This window comes from Lagopus muta, chromosome 1 (assembly GCF_023343835.1).
Source record: "Lagopus muta isolate bLagMut1 chromosome 1, bLagMut1 primary, whole genome shotgun sequence".
In the NCBI taxonomy this organism is placed as follows: domain Eukaryota; kingdom Metazoa; phylum Chordata; class Aves; order Galliformes; family Phasianidae; genus Lagopus; species Lagopus muta.
Genome location: NC_064433.1, coordinates 125,940,998 through 125,964,378, shown reverse-complemented (window position 1 = coordinate 125,964,378; position 23,381 = coordinate 125,940,998). Strand labels below are relative to the sequence as shown.

General features: G+C 35.0%; 1 protein-coding gene across 4 annotated transcripts in view; it reads right to left on the bottom strand.

Moving 5' to 3' along the window:
• Positions 1 to 23,381, bottom strand: part of NLGN4X (neuroligin 4 X-linked) — a 152,578-nt gene that overhangs the window by 122,113 nt on the left and 7,084 nt on the right. For all 4 annotated transcript variants that reach the window (XM_048928483.1, XM_048928511.1, XM_048928493.1 and 1 more), the window contains exon 2: positions 3,391 to 3,474. The gene's annotated coding sequence lies outside the window, so the exon portion shown is untranslated. The remainder of the gene's footprint in view (positions 1 to 3,390; positions 3,475 to 23,381) is intronic.

Sequence of the window (23,381 nt, the reverse complement as noted above, 5' to 3'; positions counted from 1 at the left end):
TTAAATATATTAAATCTGGCACTCAAGTTCTTTGAATTTAATATGACAATTAAAAAAAAACCATTTCTAATTACTCAAATGAGCAGCATAAGCAAAGTACACCGTATGATTATTTTATATTTCCTTTTCTTGCTTGAATATTTCAGTATTATGCAGACTGGATGGCTAATTGTAATTCATGGAATTAGCCATCCAGTCTGCATAATACTGAAATTAGGTAATTTTAAGTCCTTTGTTATTGCTGTGGTACAATGCTCTAAATAATGCACGAGTTTTAAATAGTTCAAATTAATTGTCTAAAATATCAGTTGTGTTTAAGGAATCATTACTTAGATAAGAATAGTTTATACATCTTAAAGTTTTAAAGGAATCATGTGTCAGATTTTTATTTATTTATTTTTATTATTTTTTTTTAATCACAGTAATTATTTTAGGCAAAAGTGTTAAATACATTTAATTGTATTGCCACCTGAAATAAATTTAATCCTCTGGAATGTTTCTGTGATTGTTACATCATAATTACATAGATCTAGATTACTTGGATTCTTCAGAAATCTACATTTTGGTGGAAATATTTACAGTGTGACTACATTTAATTAGTTAGGTCAGTCACACTGAAACACATAAATACTGCAATAAAAGAAAGAATGGATACGTCACTTTAAATTCCCATATCACAGCATCAGTGATGTCATGAAGCTATTGAGACTGCTACACATAATTTGCTAAGGTTCAATTTACCAATCATCCAATGAAAGCACTGTTTAACAAGAGTTTGCATTGTTCAGCTGAGTGCTTCCATTTGTGGCCATAAATCATGACAATAGGAGGAAAAGCAAAGATTCCAATGAACCACATTGAATCCTGAGATTTGAGAAGGAGTTATATTGTGCCCTGGCTCTCCTCAGACAGCTAAAAAGTGATCTATTTCTTAAAATTTCGTGATTAGAGCTGGAGTGATTTATTCCTGCCTTCTAAAGTGAAGGCTTCATTATTCCTTCACATTTGCTACCATAAATGATACAAGGCAAAAGGCTTGATCAGAGTCTGAGACCATGATCAAGAATCTGACAGTATGTGGCTACATCAAAGAAACTACACAGCATCCCACAGATTACCACAGGGCTCCATCTGCACAGTCAGCTGTCAGGCCAGGATTTTAGAATGAAATTGTACCATTTAAAATAGCTTCTACCTGTGAAGTAAGATCAAAATCTGAGGACCATTTACTTGGTTTCATGTTTGTTACTATATTGGACATCACCAGCAGGCACTCACTTGCATACTCTAAACACTAACTGCACTTTTCTCTCCTTGAGGAGGATCGTTTTGATTGTAGGATTATGGTGAAGAATTTTAGCGGGAGTTCTGTATGAGAATGATATCAAGAAAATAGTGAAAGTTGTCAAGGGGTAGGGATTCCTTTCTGTATTTTCTTTACATATAAACAGAACAATACAGCAAAAGTCATAACAACTATTATTTTTGAAACACTGATAATGATTCCCACCACTCTTCCAGTTCTTCTGATCATGCAAATTGTTCCCTGCTCTCCACTACAAATATATCATCACAGTTGGTTTGGCTTGTGCTCTCTTCTTAAAACCTTCAGATCTGTTTCATTTCTTGACAACCTCCCATGAGAATGCAATCTTCTTCCAGACAAAATATCAAATTCCTTAGCATACACTAGCATATTTCTGTTGTGGTTGTGGCGAGTAATTTAGGATTGGCAACTGAACATATATGCTTGTGACAATTTACGCTTCAAGAAACCAGCAAGCAGAGGATCTGCAATAAATCTGAAGTAGATTCAAAACTTCAATTTTAATTCTCTTAGTTTATGTACAGTCCAATTATCACTTCACACAAGCAAGGAAACTTTCAAAAGGCACACGTCTTCTGATGTCTAAAGGTTAAAATACAGAGATCAGTAGGCTCTATTTCACTTTTTTAATGTTGTTTGTTTCCCTTTCTTCTGATTCTCCATGAATTTCCTTCTCTGCATTATTAGGAAAAACAAACAACATGCTATGAAAACATTGAAAACTACAATGACACCATCCCTTAGATTTCTTTCCAGATTCCTCCCACCTTCTGTCATTTATCTGAGTACACACTGATAGATCTTGAGAATATTAGACTTTCTGTCCCTTCATGGGAATTGGCTGTAGCTAATGTTAAACATGAACTGTCAGTTCCAAAAAAATCAATTGATTATTTTGACTTTAACTTCAGCTGTGTTTTATTTATATCAGCTTTGCATTCTTTAAATCAATTGTTTTCCTTTTTCCCGATTCTTTTCAAAATCACAAGTGCTTTGAGGAGGGTGGGTAATTGACTCTTTCATATGTATTCATGCATACATGTACTATTATTATAATAACCACTAAGAGTTCAGCTATGACTGTGGTCAGCATGGATGCTAAACTATTAAACAGGCTCCTATTTATCAAATGTTTTTTACTGTATTACATTTAAATTACAATAAATTGGAATAAATATGGTTCAGTGATGCAAAAATCACAAGAGTTTACAAAGCTGTTATTTTCTTTGTCTGATTTTTACAATTCACATAATGGTACCCTCATCTTATAACCAGTCTGTCATACTCCGAATTATTGCTTATTCACAACTCTATTATCATATCAGACACATTGCTATTTCTTTTCCCTAAATTTAGGACCCAAAGATAAATTGAAGCTGCATCTGGTGCAGTGATGGTGTTAGGGAAAAACATCTCATCTTCTTCAAAGCCTACAGAGCATAAAATGTGAGAAGGAAGTTCTATGCCATCAGATCCTTATTATTAATCAATAAACCAGAACTAGTACAAAAGAAAGACTGTTAGATAAAGCCGATGATTTTAAAAGTCTATGCATAGATTTCTAATCTAAATCTTTGTTACATATTTCATCTCAATATTATAGTAATGCATAAATGTGTGTACATATGTGTACGCATTTGCATATATGTGTGTGTCTATGTGTACTATTAAATAATGTTACCTCCTATTTTACAAATAAAGTGAGAGAAAAAGATATGTCTTCTCATGCCTATCTGTCTGACTGACTATCACAATAGCCAACTTTAATCCAGTATCTTTTAACTGCACACTGGTACTGCTCCATATTTCCAGAACTGACAAATATACAAAATTCCTGCTTACCATGAATAAGCACATAAACAGCATTACGATTTAGAATGGACTGGATTCCAGATCTTGTTGTATGAGCACATGATAAATCATAAGCATTTTAACTGGAAGTATATATTGCAAACACATATTTCAAATAAATTTAAGGACATCAGCAAGGGAGGTTTGCTATTCATCTATGTAATATATTTTTCGAAGAACAGTATTGTTCTGACCATAATTTTAGTACTTACCACTGTGTTGCATCTTTGAGAAACCTTCAGAATCCCCCCAAAGGAGGCAGCATGCCAACATTTTAGTTACAGCACAAATGTTGCCTGTTAGAAAGAAATGTAAAGTGTTCTTCAGTAAAAGAAGGAAAAAGAGCAGACTTATTAGTCACAGTTAGTGACAAAAAAAAAACCACTTATGATGTTACCTGCAAAATTGATTTTCTATATTAAATATATAGAGTTAGATAATCAGAAGATACAAATATGATGATAATCTATCGATATTTGCCATAACAATTACTAGAACTTTTTTTTCTGTGCATATCAATCTCTCGTGCAAAATTTCCTTTACTGCTTAAAACCACAGAGGTACTCATTTTAGGGAAAGAAAATTAAGGGAATTACCTTAAGATAAATAAAGAAAAAAAAAACTTTTTTACATTATTATTGTAAAAATATTTGTTTAAGCATATACTGTAAATGTTCAAATGGAGAGTATTAAATCATGTGACAGTTATTTATTATTTCCTGAAATTATATACTGTAGACTTCAGCAGAAAGCATTACAGAAAAATAGTAATAATGCACTTTCCCATCTGATCCTCTATAAGATTTAGATATTTAAGTCTTAGTTGAGCATGGTTTACTTCAAGAATTTCAATTAGTTTACCTGGATATAACTATCTTTCACAAAAATGTAGTATTATTTTTTGTTTATTTTCTACATAAGTAATGATGACCAGAAAAACACTACACGTGTACCAGACATTTCTTTTTGAATAATCAGTAATTCACAACTGGAGCTTATACTGCAAATGACATTTTAATTGGTAATTTATTTATCAATAAACTATCCATTTAGATATTTAGACAGACTAACTACCAATATTTGCCAATAGTCTCTTCTTGAGGACTACACTGAGATACTGGAATTTAAACTTCAAAACATAACTTTTAAAAAAAGTTACTTCAAATAATTTGCATTTGTTTGAAGACTGCATCAGCTGAAACATCTTCTCACAAAAGTCAGCATAGAAACAGTTATGGCACTGTACATATGCTACTCGTATTGGTTTTTGTTTGTATCTCTTAGTGCACCAAGATACTACATATCATTTATTCATATTTTCACTATCTCGATCAATACAGACAAAAACCTTAAATGAAAACTATAATTGCAAAACAAACGACAGGTGAAAGCGAGGACATAAAGTAATCCTACTATTCTTACTACTATTCTATATCAGGTTTTGTACTTAATTTTTTACCACAACAAAGTGTAAATGAAATGCTATTGTCATATACTGCAATCTTAATCACACTGAATAATTGTTGCCTTTTTATTTTTTTTTTAAGAAAAAAACTTACTACAGCCAAACCACTCATGGTAAGTGCTATTCATTGGAACAGCTGCAATGAAATTCTCAATCCTATGTAACTAAGATGAGATTACCTCTAGAAGTATGTACCTGTGGTTGGATATCTGTCTCTCAGTCTGGTTGGATATTTCAGTCTGAAAAGAACTAATTTAGGAACATGGAGTCAAGTACAATTTTTTATCATTAAAAAATGTGTGAAACATTCCAACTAAACTGTGAAAGTGTCCATCTGGACACTTATCACACAGGAAACCTGGCAGCAGTATACATTTTCATACACACCTTTTGAGGAATCATGTTGAAGCTTAGGGCATTCTTTATTCCAAGCTATGATAATGCCTTAAATCAATCCATATGACAGTGTCATTTCTATTGGAGATTTCACTGCTCATGTAGATTATGCCTCTTATTTATAACTTATCTCCCTAATAGGCAACTGCTCTTTAAAAGAGAACTGCAAATACTGCACTTCTTTTCTACCAGCATGCTCTTGTGGAAGTATATACACACATCAGAAGACTAGTAGTCAAGTTGTAAGATAAAACACGGAAGTTTTCAATGCATATTTCCTTTTTTAGAGTGACATTTTTTCTCTGTATTTGTAACTTCTTTTTTTTTTTTTTTAAACAAAAGTCTAATATAAATGTTAAGGGAATTTGACAGTCCTTCTAATCTTACTTCCTGAAGCCTTCCTTGAGAAACAAAAGCTCTATCTCATGGAAAAAAAATAAAATAAAATAAAATAAAATAAAATAAAATAAAATAAAATAAAATTGTTGTTTGTTGTTTTTTGTTTGTTTGTTTGTTTTTTACATGATTGCCTCTCTAGACATCCCCAAAACATCTGATAGCTCTTCACAATATGCAGTTGAAAAGTAAGATTTTTAATTTGTTCTGTGATGCTCAGTTCTATTCATCAGTATAGCTGGACTATGGTAACTCTGGTAGGAGCAGTTACATTCATAACGTGACAAAATATATCATTATAAACAGAGTCTTAGCAGCATTAAATTAATCTTTAAAAGCATCCATTACAATGATTACACATTTTAATCTATTTTATATATTAGTAGGGAACACAGGCGTCTCAAATGGTAGAAGACCATTCAAAGAATGTGGGCGTTCAGCAATAAATCAAACCACCCACTTTTAGCATGTATTGGGGTAGTGTTGACATACAGATATCTAAGCAATGAGTGATAGTAAATTACTGCCTCCACTTAGAACAAATGTAAGTATCAAGTAGTGAAAAGGTTATGAAATGGATCTTTTACCTTGCTAAATGTGCAGGAATTCTCTCTCTGACCAGACAGAGGAATTCAGGCAAAAAGAAAAATCTCCAGGGGAGAGCTGTTTTTTCAACATTAATGAATAGTAACACATCAGAAAAAGACAGGAAATCTCTTGACTACACAGTCTCCCTAAATGATAATATTCCCAGCTGTATTTCTTATCTTCAAGCAGATCAGAAAGATAAAGTAGAACTCGTGCTGCTTCTTTCTTCCTTTCTCTCTCTCCCTAAAATCATAGTTTTCTCATGTTCCTCTGCTTCATCTTCTTCTTCTTTAAATAGTTACACTTTTGAAGCTACCTGTGCCTCTGGTCTTGATTTCTGCCTGTCCCATAAGTATCTCCTTGTGGTAGTATACTCAAATAAAGCAGAAAAATACTGACACTCCTCTGAAGCCAGAGGTGAAGGACTGAAACCTCAGCCATAAGCAACTAGAATATCCCACAGAAAAGGTGGGTAGCTTCAGTGATAAGCTACAAAAAAAAAAGAAAAAAAGAAAGAAAGAATAGGAATATATGAATCTGTGCAAGATCTGCAAGACCAGGATAAACCCAAGCAGAGACCAGAGATGAACAAAGTCAGTAGAACAGCCTGACATAAGTGACAATCAGAGTCTACTCTTCAGAGAAAAAAGCCTGCTACCAACCACAATACCACAGAATCTGAAAGGATGAGGCCATCACCACAGGATGCTTTCCAGCAAGGAAGAATGAAGCTCTTTATAAAGCACAATGGCATCTAGGAACAAGTGAGGTGAATTTGCAGAGGTACATTTTTCTCAAAATAAAACTGACATTTCTTGAAAAATCTTGCCTTCAAAAGTATTTAGGTACTAATCTTTTCTAATAAGACTGGAAAAATGAAAATTCATTTCTCATGTGAATTACATTTGAATTGCCAAGAGCTACCTGCATCAAAATGAAGATATAATATATGATAAAACAGATTAAAAAATCCTAACCAGAAGAATAAGGGTAAACATCTGAATACACTATAATACATGTTTCACTAGGAAATTTGAAGATTTTTGCAACATTAACAAAAGAAAATCTCACAGCTTAAAGGATAAAAAATATCAGCTTAACATGGCTGCAGACAAGCCTATTAATTAATACTGCAGTTAAGAAGAATAATGAAAGGAAACAGAAAAAAAATGCTGAGGAAAAAAAACACACACACACACAAAAAAAAATCAACAGCAAAACAAAGCAAAACAAAAACCCCAACCAACTTCCTCTCTCCAATAAAACAAAAGATAGATAGGTAGATAAATAAATAAATAAATGAAATGAAATGCAGGCTGGAAATAATGATGCCAGACAGAGTCTGAATTCTAAAGCAAAAACAAAACAAAACAAAACAAACAAAAAAAAAGAACACAAGACCAACAACAAAAAATCAGCCTTCTGAAGAATTTGTAAACTGTGCTACTACAAGTCAGGAAGAATTAAACTTGTGAAGCCTGAGCTCAGGACAGTAATACACATAGCAGAATTGCTGATAATGCAAAAGAGTGTGATTTGCTACATTAAGAAATTCTGAATGGTATATGAAATGACAAATCCCCTTTGAGGAACTCCAAGACAGATGGTAGCAATGCCAGCAAAGAACATAAAATATAACAAAAATAAGAGACATAAGAAAGGCTAAGTCTAAGGTCAAAGAGAAGGGAGAGTGCCAGTCCTGTGTCAAAAGAAAAGCTTGATCCCATGTCAAGGAGAAAAGAAAAGCCAAGCCTGAGATTAAGGAGGAGGAGGAAAAGGAGGAAAAGATACAACTAAAGGAGAAAGATAGGAGAAAGGGAGGGGAAAAGAGAAATCTAGGGGAAAAAAAATGATTAAGGACAAACCGAATGTGGAAGGAGTAGAATCCAAAAAGAGTTTTAAGATCATGCTGAGACATACTGAAAATTAAAGATCAGTTGAAACAGCAAGAGCTCCACATAATAACCCTCAAGCCTGTCAAGGTACAGCTTTCAGAGATAGTAGATAGAGAACCAGATGAACAGAAGACAGAATAATCCACCCAGTGGCACAGAATTCAAATCATCTATTCAGTCCTCACTTCAAGCGCAGTTAAGTCTCCTTGGGCCTTTTAATATCATTTCTGTTTTCTGAAAGTAACAGCAAGAAATGTGCTGAAAGGCACTTAAACAGCTATTACAGTAAGGCTTTTGCTATGCTCAAAGTAATGTTGACTATTTGTGTCACTTCCAAGTTATTACTGGTAAAGCAATTACCCTTGATTAAATCATGTATGCCTCTCTGTGCATAAGCAAGCTCTGATAAATGTATCTGCCTTTCTCCCTTATGATTTTTTTTTTTAAGAACCTTGGTAATTCACAAAGAAATTATCTTCCTTCAAATGTTCATAGATAGAAATACATTCCTATATATTAGAAATAATGATTTTCAATCATTGAACAGTATAGTTGTAAGCAACTGAGCTACTTTTCCTTCTTGCTCCCAAAAACATGTAGTGTAAGGTAAGAGAAATTTAAAGACAACAAACAGACTGAAATCAGAATTCCAGCACCTAGGTTTTTCCCAATCTAGCTGGATAAATTTTCATTCCTATACTATCTAAACATTTTCTCCGCAGACAGAACATACACAGTGAGGCCAACTAAGGAAAATGGAACAACTCCAATTCAATCTTGACAAGCTGGCTGCAGACTCCTAAGTGAGACACCACAGCCTATGCTTTCTGGAAAATGATATAAAGCAGAGTGTTGACTAGCAAAAATATCTCTAAAAGTTCTAAGATTTCCTTATCTAAAAACTGAGCTTTCAAAGTGTTCACACTACCAAATTACAGTTTCATTAAATCAGATTATAGCATCCATCCTACCTACACTGCATGTTTGAAACAAATGTTTGGAGAAAATCTTTTGGCCTGTCACATCCCCAAGCAAACCCTCAGCCCCCACCTACAGTCCCCTGACAGCCCTCCAAGCCCTGACACCTCTCTGCAGCCACCAGCTCCCGAGAGCCCTGTCCTGCCCCAACATGGACTCACCCACTGGCCCACCTCTGGTCCCCAGGAAAGTGCTTGGTTCTGAGGCTGGTTCCCTCCCCACTGAGTCTGTTGGTGGGGCAGTGGGATGGAATGGGCTACTATGGCTTCTGAGCCCCCATGGGGAGCCTCTAATGCTCCTGTCCTCCAGGCCTTGAAAAGCCACCAGCTCCTATGATGTTATGACACAATCACATCAAACTCACAACTGCAAGTAAAATGATCACATATAAAAAAATATCAGATTTAACTAGACCCACATTGTGAAACAAATGCAGCCAACTCCACGAAAACTAGGTAGTTAAAAAAAAAAAAAAAAAAAAAAAAGACAAAGAAACAAACAAAAAAAACAACTCAAACACTGTAGCAGAATAAATTCACACTATCGGTCAAGAATGGAAACAGCTATTTATCACTGGCTTGTTTTATAGCATTCTGTTACTGAAACTTTCCTTGTTCTCTACTCAAACTTAGTAAAATCTCCACGATAAACCTAAACACCGGATTGCTTAGGCCAGCACTCCAACAGCTTCTCAAAATTACAGACTCCACAGCAACATGAATTTTACTGTTGTCTCCATTACTTCCCAAGAAAGGTCTTCACTTTATTAATATCCTGTAATATTGTATCTTCAGTACTTTTGACATTACTGAGCCACCTCCTTAGCACTTCCTTCTGTAACAAAATTACTACCTCTCACTTGGCACATCTGACACATTTCTTATATTGTGAAAATGTTCTTATCTACATTTCTTTAGAACAGCTGTTGTTAACCATGAGTTTAGTGTACCATTTGTGGCTTTGGATTTAGTCACCGAGGGAACCATCTTCTGCATTCAAAATCTCATCTTTTTTTTTTTTTTGTTGTTGTTGTTGTTAAGTGCATCAGCTGATTAAATGAGTGATCTTTGCAAGCCTTACTAAAATTTGAGATTACCTGAGATTATAACACAAGATTGTCTGTTAAAAACAAGGAATCAAAAATAAAATACAATAAAAATTGCCTTCCAAGTCCAAGTGTTTCCATTGATTTTGAAAGGTTATTTCCTGCTTTACATATAACATAGTAAATAGAAAACCTTTGTGGTGGGTTAGATCTGGCCAGCAGCCAATTCCTCACTCATCTACTCACTCGTTCCCCATCTCCACTGAGAGAGAGAGAAAATAGGATGAAAAAACTTGTGTATTGAAATAAAGACAGGGAGATTGATTACCAATTACCATCACAGGCAAAACAGATTCAATTTGTGGAAAATGAACTGGGATGGGTGTTTGGTTGTCAGCCAAGGCTAATCCACCATAGTCCTATGACCATATTTGGTTCAGATTGTACAGGGATAATGGACTATCCAAAATTAAATGCAGAAGAGTAGCAAGGCTTTTGCCTTTAAAGTACTATTAATTTTCATATGTTATTTAACAATTCTGCACATAGATAAACTTCCACCTAGAATGTATGCATTATTATTCCATTTCTCTTGTTGTCCTGCAAGTTACAAACACAGCCACATAGACTGATATCTTGCAAATATGACCAAGAATTTAGTCATAAAACCTTAAGCAAACTATAGAGATAAGTGAGACACAGCATAATACATTATTAAAATTAGCTGGTTGAGGTACTTCAGAAGTTGCTTGCTAAATGCAAGTGAGTCCTATTCAACATTTATTGATGGCTTAGAGCAGAAACAGCGTTTACCATTGACTTTCAGCAAAAGATTACTAAACCCACACATTTGAGTGAGAGAGCAGTGCCAACATGCATCCTCAGATATTTCACTGCAAATCAGTTGCCTTAATTCAGTACATCTACAGTAAGAGTTTAAATTAATGATATTTTGAAACAGTCACTTTTCATTCCACAAATTCAGCTTGGAGCCAAGGTGATGAAGAAAGAATGACAACATCTACATAAACAGATGAAAATGAATTTGCAAAACTGCAAGAAATATATAGAGGTGGTCATCACTGTATCACAGCCTTTGACCATTATACATAATTCCCTATCATTTACTTTGACATTTTCTCTCCTTCTCCATCCCAAGCCCCTTCTTCTTCAAAAGGTATTTAAAAATTTATTTGTTCTAAGTAGTTTTTACTGGAGTAGGAATTATCACCATAAGATAAGGACTGACATAAACACATCCTTCACAGACCTACATAAAAACCATCAGGTAAGTTACATAAAGCTGTTTAGACTGGTTGAGGCTTAGCATTGATAGCATGCTATAAAATGTAATACACATGGTTCCATTTGCCTTTTTTAAAAAATAGCTTTTCTATTTGTTGAGAGGAAGCAACTAAAATCCATATCATTTAGACAATAGGGAATATGCTTTTTCATTCTTCTTTTTCTCAAAATGATTGATGGAAAAGAATGAACAATGTTATCACAAAGACAGCTAAGGAAATTGTTGGGAGACAAGAGCACAACAAACACAAAATACAAAAGCAATCCAAAAGGATCATCTTGGAAGAATTTTAAAAAGGCCACTGTGGCAGACAGCATTCAAGTACTGATTAAATAGATTCATCTAGAAATTCTTTCTTAATCCAAAATTTACCTGATGGAGCAGATAATCCCGGAAATCATTTCCAGTGCATGGAGGACAAGAAGGCAGTCATAATCAGGCAGCATAGACTCAAGCAGAAGTCATAATTGACCAATTTGATAAACTTCTGTGATGAAAAGGCTGGCTTGGTATTCAAGGGAAGAACTATAGATATCGTCTACTTCAGTAAAGTTTCCAGAACTGTCTCCTATATGACCTTTGCAGAGAAACTGATGAAGTATGGGCTGGATACGCAGACAATGAAATGGATGGAAATCTGGATGAATGTCTAAACCAGTAAGACTGGTGCTGGCACACAGTCTTCCAGAAGACAGTAACTAGCATTGTATCCCAAGGGTCAGTACTGGGTCTAATCTTGTTCAACATCGTCATCAATGACCTGGATGATGGGGCAGTTTGTACCCTCAACAAATTTCATGACACAGAGCTGGGAGGAGCGTCTAATACACCAGAGGATTGTGCTGATATCCAGAAGGATGTCAGTAGGCTAAAGAAATGAGCCATCAGGAACCTCATTAAGTTCAAAAAGGTTAGTGCAGAGGCCTGTACCTGGGGAGGAAATACCCTGGACATCAACACGTGCTGAGTGGCTAGAAACAAGCTTTACAGAAAAAGAAGGAGCAGATGAGATGGAATTTTTTGGGACAGAAAAATAAACTATGATCTCCATATTACTGGGAACAGACCTGCAGTGCAGCCTCCCTCAGATAGGCTATTCTATATAAAGATGAATGTGCATGTTTACCTTATGTTTGATTGAACATGACGGTTGAACACCCCCAGTCTTAGAACTGAAGATATCATCATCTGATCCTAAGATAGATTTATATCTATCTACTTCTTTCTCCTCTTCTTCATTTTCATATCTACCTGCCTATTTCTTTCTGTACTCTATCCCAGGATTGTACCAACTAGACACACCAATCTTTGTCTTAGGTATGATTCTCACTGTTACTGAATTTGCCCAATTTTGCTGTTTATCATGGTTTTTACTGCTATTATGTTTATCAAATTCGTGATTTCATGTACCTCTCATTATCGTAGAATACAGAGGAATGTATACTGAATAAATTATTTGATTGTTTAACCTTGTTACAAACCCTGAGTCATTAAAGTAACTAAGTCACAGTGGCCTCATCACTGCATGACTTCACAGATCCGGGAAATCCCTCACTAAAATAAAAATCGCACACCTCCCTCACAGCCTACCAAGCGGGACAAGACAATAAATTGGCATTATGGACCAGATTTGAAATCAAATTAGGCTTCCACACAATCACTTTTATGTAGTCTAGTTGGTCAGAGACCACCTTTGAGGTGGCAACTTTCTCATATTTGCATTGTTCAGTGTTCTAGAAGATTCAGGAATCTCTGAGTGTTTCAACTTTATTTGCACTTGTCCCTACACACGCACTACTAAAGAGGAAAAAACATAAAACAAATGGGATATGTGACTGTTTTTGTGAAACAAATATATCACTCCAGTTTGATGGCAGTGGTTGCAGCTTTTAGTGAGCTGTCAAGGTGTTCAGTGGAGATTTTTGATGAAATTTTACTCTTTCTGTACTTCATCTTTGAAAATTATTCACAAGTTCATGTACTGCCAAAATGCAATGACATGAGTAACTTGTGGTTGTGAAGTTAAGGATATGTTTCACTGGTAAGGGAGGGATTGTGGAAGTCTGGTAAAGAGACATGATCAGATTTTTGAATTGAATATCTGATTGCAACTCTGTACATTCCATTTGAAAATTTACAGGTCATGTATTTATATCAGCTGAAAATAGTGTCACAAACATAAGTTGACAATTTTTTTTTGCAATCTTAAAACCTATTCTCAAACTCCTTTATCAAATCAGAGAGCGTGGCTGCACATTCTTCACTGCTCAGAGTCCCGTGTTCAGCCAATGTATCAAAATGCATACAAATTATTTGCCACCACTTGAGTCAGCACTGTGCAGCACTGCCCTCCCTGTGCCCTGGTTTCACTCTACACAGTATTAATAGTGCACTGACAGTTTGGGTGTTGCTGAGTGATGGGTACATGCCTGGGGCCACTCCATGACGAAGAGCTGGCAGGGACAAAAGGCAGGCTGCATTGCAAGCTAGACAGCACCCGTGGCCCCTGAGCCACGGGTTGGACATGCCTGCTAATCAGAGCCCCTACCCTCAAAGCCTGGGTTGTTTAAGTGGTTTGAGACAAGTCCCTACAAATTCCACAAGACTCTATCAGAAAGGCGGACTTTTCCATGGATAAGGAATTGGCTGGATAGGACCAGTGCACTTTAACACTTTTAATCAACAATCTACACAGTGGGACTGAGTCAGAAAGTCTGCTGATGACATCAAATTGAGTGATGCAGTTGATAATGATAGAAGGAAGGGATGACATTGAACAGACCTTGACAGGCTTGGTAAGAGAGCCTATGGGAATCTAATGAGGTTCAACATGTCCAAGGGCAAGGTGTCATACTTGGGTAAGGGCAATCCCAATTATGTATGCAGAGTGGGAGAAGAACTCATTGAGAGCAGCCCTGCAGAGAAGGACTTGCTTGCCCATTGCTGCCAATGCATGCAGTAAGTTATATATTATGTTGTTGATTATAGGTCACAACCAAAACAAATTTATGATTGTCCTGGGTCCAGTATCCCCACCCTCTTTACAATTATCTGTCTTCCCTGCCCAACTGTTACTTGGAAGAACAGAGATATTCAAGACTAAATTATGAATATGTTGACCTTTTACTACTTTAGTTTCTAAAGTTGAAGAAAGACCAGAGTTGCCTTGAGTAAGTGATTGATCTAAAGGCCTCTGAAATCAATAAAATTTCTTACAAAATCAGCAGACTGAAGAATGCAATCTAAGTACCCATATCTCATAACTGCTCTCTCAAATGAAGCTGTAGCCTTGTACTGACCACATGATTTTGGGAAGAAATTCTGACAGACATAGGTAAATGTACAAAGTGGTTGTTGCTACTGAAAAATTACAGTTTGTATCTAAAAACATAGCTTTGACAATAATAACTATTACAAATTTTCAAACATAGTATTAAAGATAAACATATTTTAGAAGTCTCTCACAGAGAAGAAAAACATAGGACAAATTTTACCTCAAGAAGCTGTAGGAATTAACGACAAACACTAAAAGTTACATAGAGAAACCATGAGAACTCTGAACAAGTTGGTATTTTACATATTATATTGTAGTACTTTGCAAAGACAACACTTCAGGTCACAGAAGCCGAATGTCAGAGGACTTTCTATTTGGTCAAAGTGCTCAATATCTACAGGACTGTGCAGTAGTAATTATGTAGCACTGGTAAGTATATTGAGTCTAGTTATGCATGTAATTTGGAGCTACACACTGCACAGTCCTGCACATAGTTTGTAGATGCACTATTCTGAGTACACACAGTCTCCAGAAACATATACACACAATCAATATTAATATGAAGCTTAATAATAAAGTGAGTTTACACCAGACAGCTAAGTGACCCAATTTCAAATACTCTGAAAATCTAATACTTCAAAATATAGAACTGGTATCAAACCCAAGCAGCAATAAAACCCTTGTATTTTTCAAGCACCAAAAACTATGAATGCTATGTCTTATGCTTCAAAATTAACTGCCTACTTATGAAAAGCTTTTTCACTGTAGTTAAGCATATCAACAAAGATATTCTGCATGCAGTTAACCATTTAAAGTTTTTAAAAATACTATGATACTATTTGCAATCTACATTGCAAACACAGAAAAGCACTCCAGTTTGCTGTACTTTTTTATTCTATTAATCTGCTTAAGGTGCAATTAAGACCCACATATAAAAAAGTGACAAATGTCTTTGCAATCATTAGCTGATATTAATTCCATAACAAATCCTGCTCAGTATAGCATGGGATGCAAAGACGAAATATTTTTTGTTGTTCCCGGGAGTGTTTCTGTTAATGCTGCTCCTAACTGCATTATTTTGGGAAAGGCCTCACATTTTTTTGCGAATATTCTCTGAAGTTGCAAGTGAAGTTTATATAGTGAGAAAGAGCTGTATCTAGAGAAAACACAGATCCTCTTCATTTGAATGAGATTCCTGTTATGTAACCACTTTCAAAAATGAAATACAAATTGTTGCTATCTGATTATCTATGCACAGAGAAATTCTGCTTACTGTTTCACTCAAAAATCTAACTAGAATGTATGCCCTCACAAAAACAAACCTCCCTAGCTGGCATTCAAATGACAGATGTTCACAGAAAATGAACCACTACAGACAGTTGCTTTTTTTTTTTTTTTTTTTCCTTCAGAATTTGAGTTTGTATTTATTTCAAATTTATTTTTTAAAAATCACTGCTTTCATGAAAACAACAACAACAAAAAAAAATCCAACAACCCACAACACTATTCATAAAAGCAATTGAAGATTATCAAGTAGACACATTCAATATTTTGTTTGGTAATAAAACACTCAACAAAAAAAAAAGATCTGAAGTATATGTATGTTCTTGTTCATAATTTGAAGAGTTTTTATTTGAAAAATAATTTTCTAGTGTGTTTAAATTTATAAAATACATATAACTAAATGTCTTTAGGCCTTTTCATGTGAGAAATATTAACTGTTCTCACTAAATTTAGAGACCTGTGTTGCAAAAGCACTATTTTAGCTACTATTGATTGGTATTGTTTGCACAAATTTAAAACAGAATTGAAGTATTTATCATTAATTAGATTTATAGAATTGAAATATTCATGCTCAACTATGATTATATACAATGAAGTTTGTCTTCTACTTCCAAAATTTCTTACTGCAATTAATACATAACTAAAAGAAGTTTGGGGTTTAAAAACATTCAGGATTGCCTGAAAATGGAAAGTACTGGCTTTGTTATTGCTTTTGAAAGCTCAGACTTTGTGTCTGAAGTGAAATGTATTTAAACAGGAAATTCACATGGGTATTGTCCTTCTAATATTTCCAGCAATTCTACTGTGAACTTAGTCCTCCAAGTGTTCAACATTGCACTTAGCCCCCCCCAGAATGCACATTCACCTCCACTGTTTTCTGTTTAGCAAAAATTGTAAATGACTAAGAGGTGAAAGTTAAAGTTCTTAAGCCTCAACCATCATAAAATGTAAACACTGTAACTATTTCCAAAATATGCTATAAAAAAAATAATAATAATCTTTTAAATTATGCATAACAGAAGACACTATGACAAACCATATTTTCAGCAGTAGGTCTCACAAAAAAATGCACTGGTTGATAACAAACACATCAAAAGCTCTTTTACTGTAGTCAACATAACTAAGATTATATTTTTCACGTGTAACTAAAACTGCTGAATGAAAAATTTAGATGGAAGAATTAGGCTTCTTGATACCACTAACAACACACATCAAAATGTGTGAAAAACATGCTACCATCAAAAGTTCAAAAGGACCAATAGCCTGATCACACAAGCCTCTAATGTGAAATAACAATCTTATATTAAGGATAGACCCTGTCCTATCAGTGGTGTTCAAGCATATTAACATCCAGAAATCCTACACCTTCATATGGAAAACTGTGTTTGAAAATGACACAGATGGTCAAATACGAAAAACTCTATTGCCATGAAAACTGTAGTCTACTATGTTAAAAGGAGACTTACATCTTTACATAAACAGAAATAATGATAAAGAAAGAATGTAAGGTGCTTCTGCCACAATTGTTGCACCAGAAATAACATGAGTAACTCAGGCAAGATCTTAGAGCAGCAACGCCAACCACATATGATCTCTTAAACAATGTCAATGGTTCAAGATCAAATTTATATTCACTGACTAGAATTTATCTTAACAAAGCATTACTTGAAAACATTGATAACAAGTGTTTTTTCTTGTTCTCCAAAAAAACTGCAATGAGAGTCTAAGATTAGCTAGTTTCAACCCAGCTGTCTAAAGCTTTGAAAGGAAACCTCTGTGGTAGGGGAGATGAAGCATTCCATATGGAGAACCAAGCAAGATCTCTCTGTAAACACTTTTATTATATTATATTATTGAATATACTCTTAATGATCCTACGGGGGGTTTAATCTGCTGAGTAGTATCTATTCTGGAGGAAAGATAACAACTATTAGACTTAATACATGGACCTAAAAATATATTTCTTCCTAGCTCTCCTAGTTTGTGCAATATATCCAGTATGTACTTCACAAAAGTTAAGACACTCTTATTACTTTGGAGATACTGAACACTGATACAGTTCACAATGGGAAATGCTGTGAAAGCCCTGCTGGAATCTTTCATCCACTACTAATCACTGAATGAGGCATATGGTAAAAGAAATTGCTGGGGAGATAATGTTTTTTTAAAAAAAAATTGGTTGGTTGGTGGATTTTTCTTTTTTTTTTTTTTTTTTTTTTCTGTCTTCTTGACAGAAGAGTTCACCATCTATACAGTAGTCATTTCTCAGCTTCCTCAGTTCCTAACAGCCAACCCCTAAGAGTAAGTAGTCTGATGTATCCAGACACGGGGCAACCCATCTCATGATCTGAGAGTAGTCCAGTTACCTGGACTGTTAAGAAACATCTACATTACTTAGTGTATAGCCTTCTCTTGAAAAGAAAAAAAAAAACACAGACTTCGAGATCTGAGGGAAAAATAAAATTAAAAAAAAAAAAAAAATCAGCCATCAAACAAATGAACAAAAAAATCTCTGCTACCTCTGGGCTTAGTTTAGGAGACTGACTCAGATGGTATCCAGCTCCAGAAATTCTGTAGGCGTTGCTTTTTTTTGCCATTACAAAAACCAAGAGCATCAAGGATAACTGTACTCCCTGCAGTGCTACCTTAGTATCTTAACGAATTTAGCCATCTGAACCTACAACATCATTCCTCAAAGTACAGCCTTCGGAACAGAGCATTTCTGGGAATAGTACCAAGATCTGACAGCAATCCCTGTATGTAGTGTTACTGCCTGTGGCTAAATTTTGTATTTTGGAATACCTTGAGGCATTGGGTAATGTGGGTATGGGGCGATTTTGTGATGATTTAAAAAGTCAGAGTGCATATAAATTCTAAATATTGTCTTAGGAAGAGAGGAATCCTTCCTTCCTAAGGATACATTATGAAACACTAGAAGTTGTAAGCGAACACAAAATTGCCACACATTTTTAAACAATGAAAAAACAAGGATAGGCTCTAATTATTTGAATAACTATGCTATGCCACTGTCTGGAGTAAACTCAATGAATTCCCTCCATTTCTTTTTCTTTTTTTTTCTTTTTTTTCTTTTTTTTTTTTTTTTCTTTTTTTTTTTTTTCTTTTTGTTTGTTTGTTTCCCTGATTTCTGATTTTAGTCTTAGGTGGTCTAACAGGGTGTTTTGATTCTTGAATACAGTTATGGCACATTTTGCCTTGGGTACTCTAGCACTCAGCAATATGAATAGTGTGTAATTTGCAGATCTGTAAGCTTCCCCTAAGCCACTGAGGCCACTCTGTTTTCCAGAGCCTGCACAGCATTATTTTTCTCTTGCTATTCCCATGTTCTAGGTGTCATGTTTGTCACCTCACAGTCTTGCAGCCACAAATCCCATTAATTTTGTAACAGTTGGTGACTGTGGAAAACAGCTACTGCTGGAGTCAGAATTGTGCCTCTTTTGTCTATCCTCCCAACTTCATCTTTCCTTATCTTTTGTTTTGTACACTCCAGTTTATAACAGATAAATTGAAAATGTAGTGCACTGCAAATTAGATGATGGCAATTTGAATTATTAATAATTATTATCCAATAATAAATCTTGCAACTCTTGAACCTACAGATTATTGTACTTTAATCAGTAGTAACAGCATCAAAAAAGCAAGCTACTACTTAAATTTTTCACATGGTTTAGAATAGGCAGTGCTAAGAAGTAAGTATGGCAAAAGAATACTCCTCATTTTCATTTTTCCGCTTGCTGCAACAGAGAAAATCCTCCCAGGGTAAAAAGCTCTTCAAAGACCCCTTGCCATTGCCACCACTTTTCCAGGCCTGATACATGTGAGAGTCTGCTCTCTTCCCCTGCCTCCCCTCCCCACCACAAAACTGCAAATATGTGCATTTCTGAGGGAGGAATGGTGAGTATTTCTGTGTTTATTTTTGCGCTGTTTTTTTTTTTTTCCCCTACTTTTTTTCAGTCTAGATATCTGAAAAACATTTCCTTTGTTACAGAACATAAGCCAAGTAAAAATAAAATAGAAAATACAAAGAGTTAATTCATTTGCTCCTATTTTTCTCCCTCTCCCCATCTCTCCCACCCTCAAATAAAAGAAAATTCCTCAGGATTTATGAGGGAGTCTGGAAAGCACATAACAGTCTAGACAAAGTCTATATTCTTCATATTTTTTTCTTTCTAACCTGTTTATTTTTTTTATCTTAAAAATGTTCATTCCTGAAAATAAAGACAAAATATTGCTCTTCAAAAACTGAGCTCTTCTTCTGCCAAACTTTTTATCAGTCTTTTCTAGCAAATTACTTCTGAGCTATCTCCTTACATAAAATTCAGTGCTTATTTATTCATAGAAAGTATGTACTATAAATAATCAATCCTAATGCATGTCAAAGTAGAGAAAGAAATTGGTATAAGGTAATAAAGTAGGTTGTAGGAGATTTTTTTTCCCCCTCCATTTCATTTTTCATTCTCCTGTAAATGAAAGTTCCACTTATCTGAATACATACTAGAAAAGTTAACATGGATTTGGAATTTAAAACATTCCCACTTGACTTTAAATTCTGAAAAACATAATCCTCCTATTTAAGAAGAATAGTGATCTAATAGAGACAAATGTAGAAGAGAATTTTATCTCACCACTTCCTGTCATTCACTTCTATCCTTGTCTTAACTTTTCAGAGTAATACTGTCATGAAGGTTAATGCAGTTACGTGAATTTGTGATGGACCATTTCACACACATTCAGTAGGGCAAACGTATATGGCTCACTGGTAAACAATTTGCTCTACCAAGTTCTCCTTTGTTGAAAAGGGGTACCAGGCAAATTAATTCATTAAATGATGAGATGTTAGCTGTAAAAGAAAAAAAATCCTGGAACATGACTGTTTTTTTTAACCACTAAATTAATACCTTCAGACACTTAAATATCAGGCACAGTGCCACTAAAGGCAATAGTATAAAACAATGTAATAACACTGATAATAAGATCTTAGTCATACTTCTGATCTCTCAAATACACAGCTGACAGTAAGTGAAGAAAAATGTCTCTCGTACACATTATGTCACATTATATGCACAGAGGAAGCTTGTTTATTAAGGACATGAAAGGAAGGTTGGTACTCTGCACAGTCTGTGGGGAAACTGATTTATTCTGGCTGCTTTATGTCTCACCAAAGATCTACTATTTTAAAAGAGAACATTTTGGACTGGAAGAGGTTCACCAATTTATTTTGTTTGAAAACGTGAACAAAGAGAATATTGGTAACCATGGAATATGAGTTAGGTGTAAGGTAATGGTACAACAGCTTACATGCGGAATCTTCACCAAATATTACCTTAATATCTTTGACTGATTTACATGAGTAAGATGAAGAAAAATTTTCCCTACACATACCAGTGATAGAACCATCAAAACCCACATACATTTATAAGCTTGTTTGTATATAATCCAAAATAAATTTCTTTACATTGTGCATACACTTCACTGCAATTTCTCTTAGGAAATGCAGGTTAAGAGTCACATTTGTCATGCTGGAAAAACAAACAAGCAAACAAACAAAAACCTACAACAGCAAAATGTATTTGACATAAAACAGAAAAAAAAAATTATTAGTTGATAAAAATGAGATAAATCAAGAAGTTCCTAAAAAGAAATGTACTTGAGGATGATAACACTGTATATCACTTTATTAAAATATTATGTGATATTTAATGTGTTTTATTTGAACAAAAAAAAAATATTTTCAGAGTTTATTCAGAAAAAAATAATTTTCTTTCAAGAGTTCAACCTACATCCATGCAAAGTGAGGATGACACTGAGAATCACATTTTGTCCCTTATCAATATAGTAAACCTATTTCTGCTGTATTGCACGTCCTCAGATAAAAGACAAACTTTCATCTTCAAAAACATCAGTTCTTCTTGTAAGTCTGTCTCAATTCATTTCCTGCTACTGCAGGCTATTCAGAGTACAGTATTTGAACTTTCACTGCTCTCACTACTCTACCTTCCCTGTTCTAGTATCTTTACTGTCCCCATATGTCTTCCTCTCATTCCTATCCTTAAATTTTCAGTCTTCCTTTCGTAGGTGTCCTGTTTTAAGACTTCTCCAAAGGCAACTACATTCTTATCCTATTCCTTCTTCTCCCATTATATCCTTTTTCTATGACAATCACCCATGTTAACCTTCCTTTGAAACTCAGTCTGTCCCCAACATACTGCATGTTTATTCTTTCTGACTATGAAAGGCATCTTGAGGCTGTGGAATTCTGGGGAGGACAAACAACAAACCAAACTAGGGATGGAGGCAGGGAGGGGAAGAAGAGGACGGCAGGTACCATACAAGAAACATTCCTTCCTCATCTTGAACAGACAGAAAGATCTCCTCATCTCAGACATCATTACTCCATTCACTGCTTAGCTTTTAGACTTTTGTTGGTAGAAGATGACTGCACCATTAACCCACTGCATTTCAGTAACCTCTGTACCAGATCAGGCAGACAAATCACTGCTGCATGCCTTTCACAACTCAGTACACGAAGAGCCTTACTGGCTCTTCTAATTCACTCTGTTTATTAAACGTGCCAGCTGACCTCCATCATCAAATTCCTAAAGCACTATATTTGAAATGTCATATGTATGTAAAGATGACATCAAACTAATACAAACACTAAGCTTTTATCTTCAAAAACCAAAATACAAGTGCAGTTCAGATACAAAGGCTTGAGAAAAGGAAAGACATAGTAAATGTAAGATTAAAGAAAGTATTTCCTCAATTGTTGATGTGCTTAGATGGAAGCAACTAATTCACCTATCCATTATAACCTCTTCAACTAAACAAAGTTTATTATCACAATAAGTATGAAATTAATACACCAGCTCCCACATGAAGAGATCTCCTCCACCTCCAAGATTTACATCCAGTTTTAACAATTGCTAATATTTAATCTGCCAAAGCCAGTGGATCAGCATCATCTCCTGCCCCTGTTCACCACCTGCATATTGGAAACTACATACACCAAACAATTCTAGTTTGGGTAGCAGACCTACTGCTGGCTGTGTTAATACAAATTCACAGCCTCAGGTACCACAGCTCATCTGTCCAGCTGTGTATAATTTGCAGAAAGTTCTACTTCCCCTCACTCCACTGTGTATGGAGAACTTACCTTTGCTTTCATGCAGATGACACAAATAGCAGCAGGCAGAGATTTCAATAATTGCACTATTGATAAATATGTGTTTGGCTTGGAAGGCTCCAACCAGCAAATCAGTGCTATGTGTCTGACTGAGAAGCAATACTCTGTCTTGATGAATGCCGTCTTGAAGTACTGCACTGAACCACCTGCTATGAATTGTGGGCAAAAGGGAACATCCCATATAGGAATAACTCAGTAGCTGATGCCTGGCCAATGGCTGCACATCAACATTTCATTGTTGTTTGAATCTTTTTGCTTATACACCAGAAACATCCCATGAAATTTGGAGATTTCTATTGCGTTTTCTATTGTGTTATCAATTTCGGAGAATGTAGGTAATGGCAGATAGATCAATGATTCTCATGAGCTTCAACT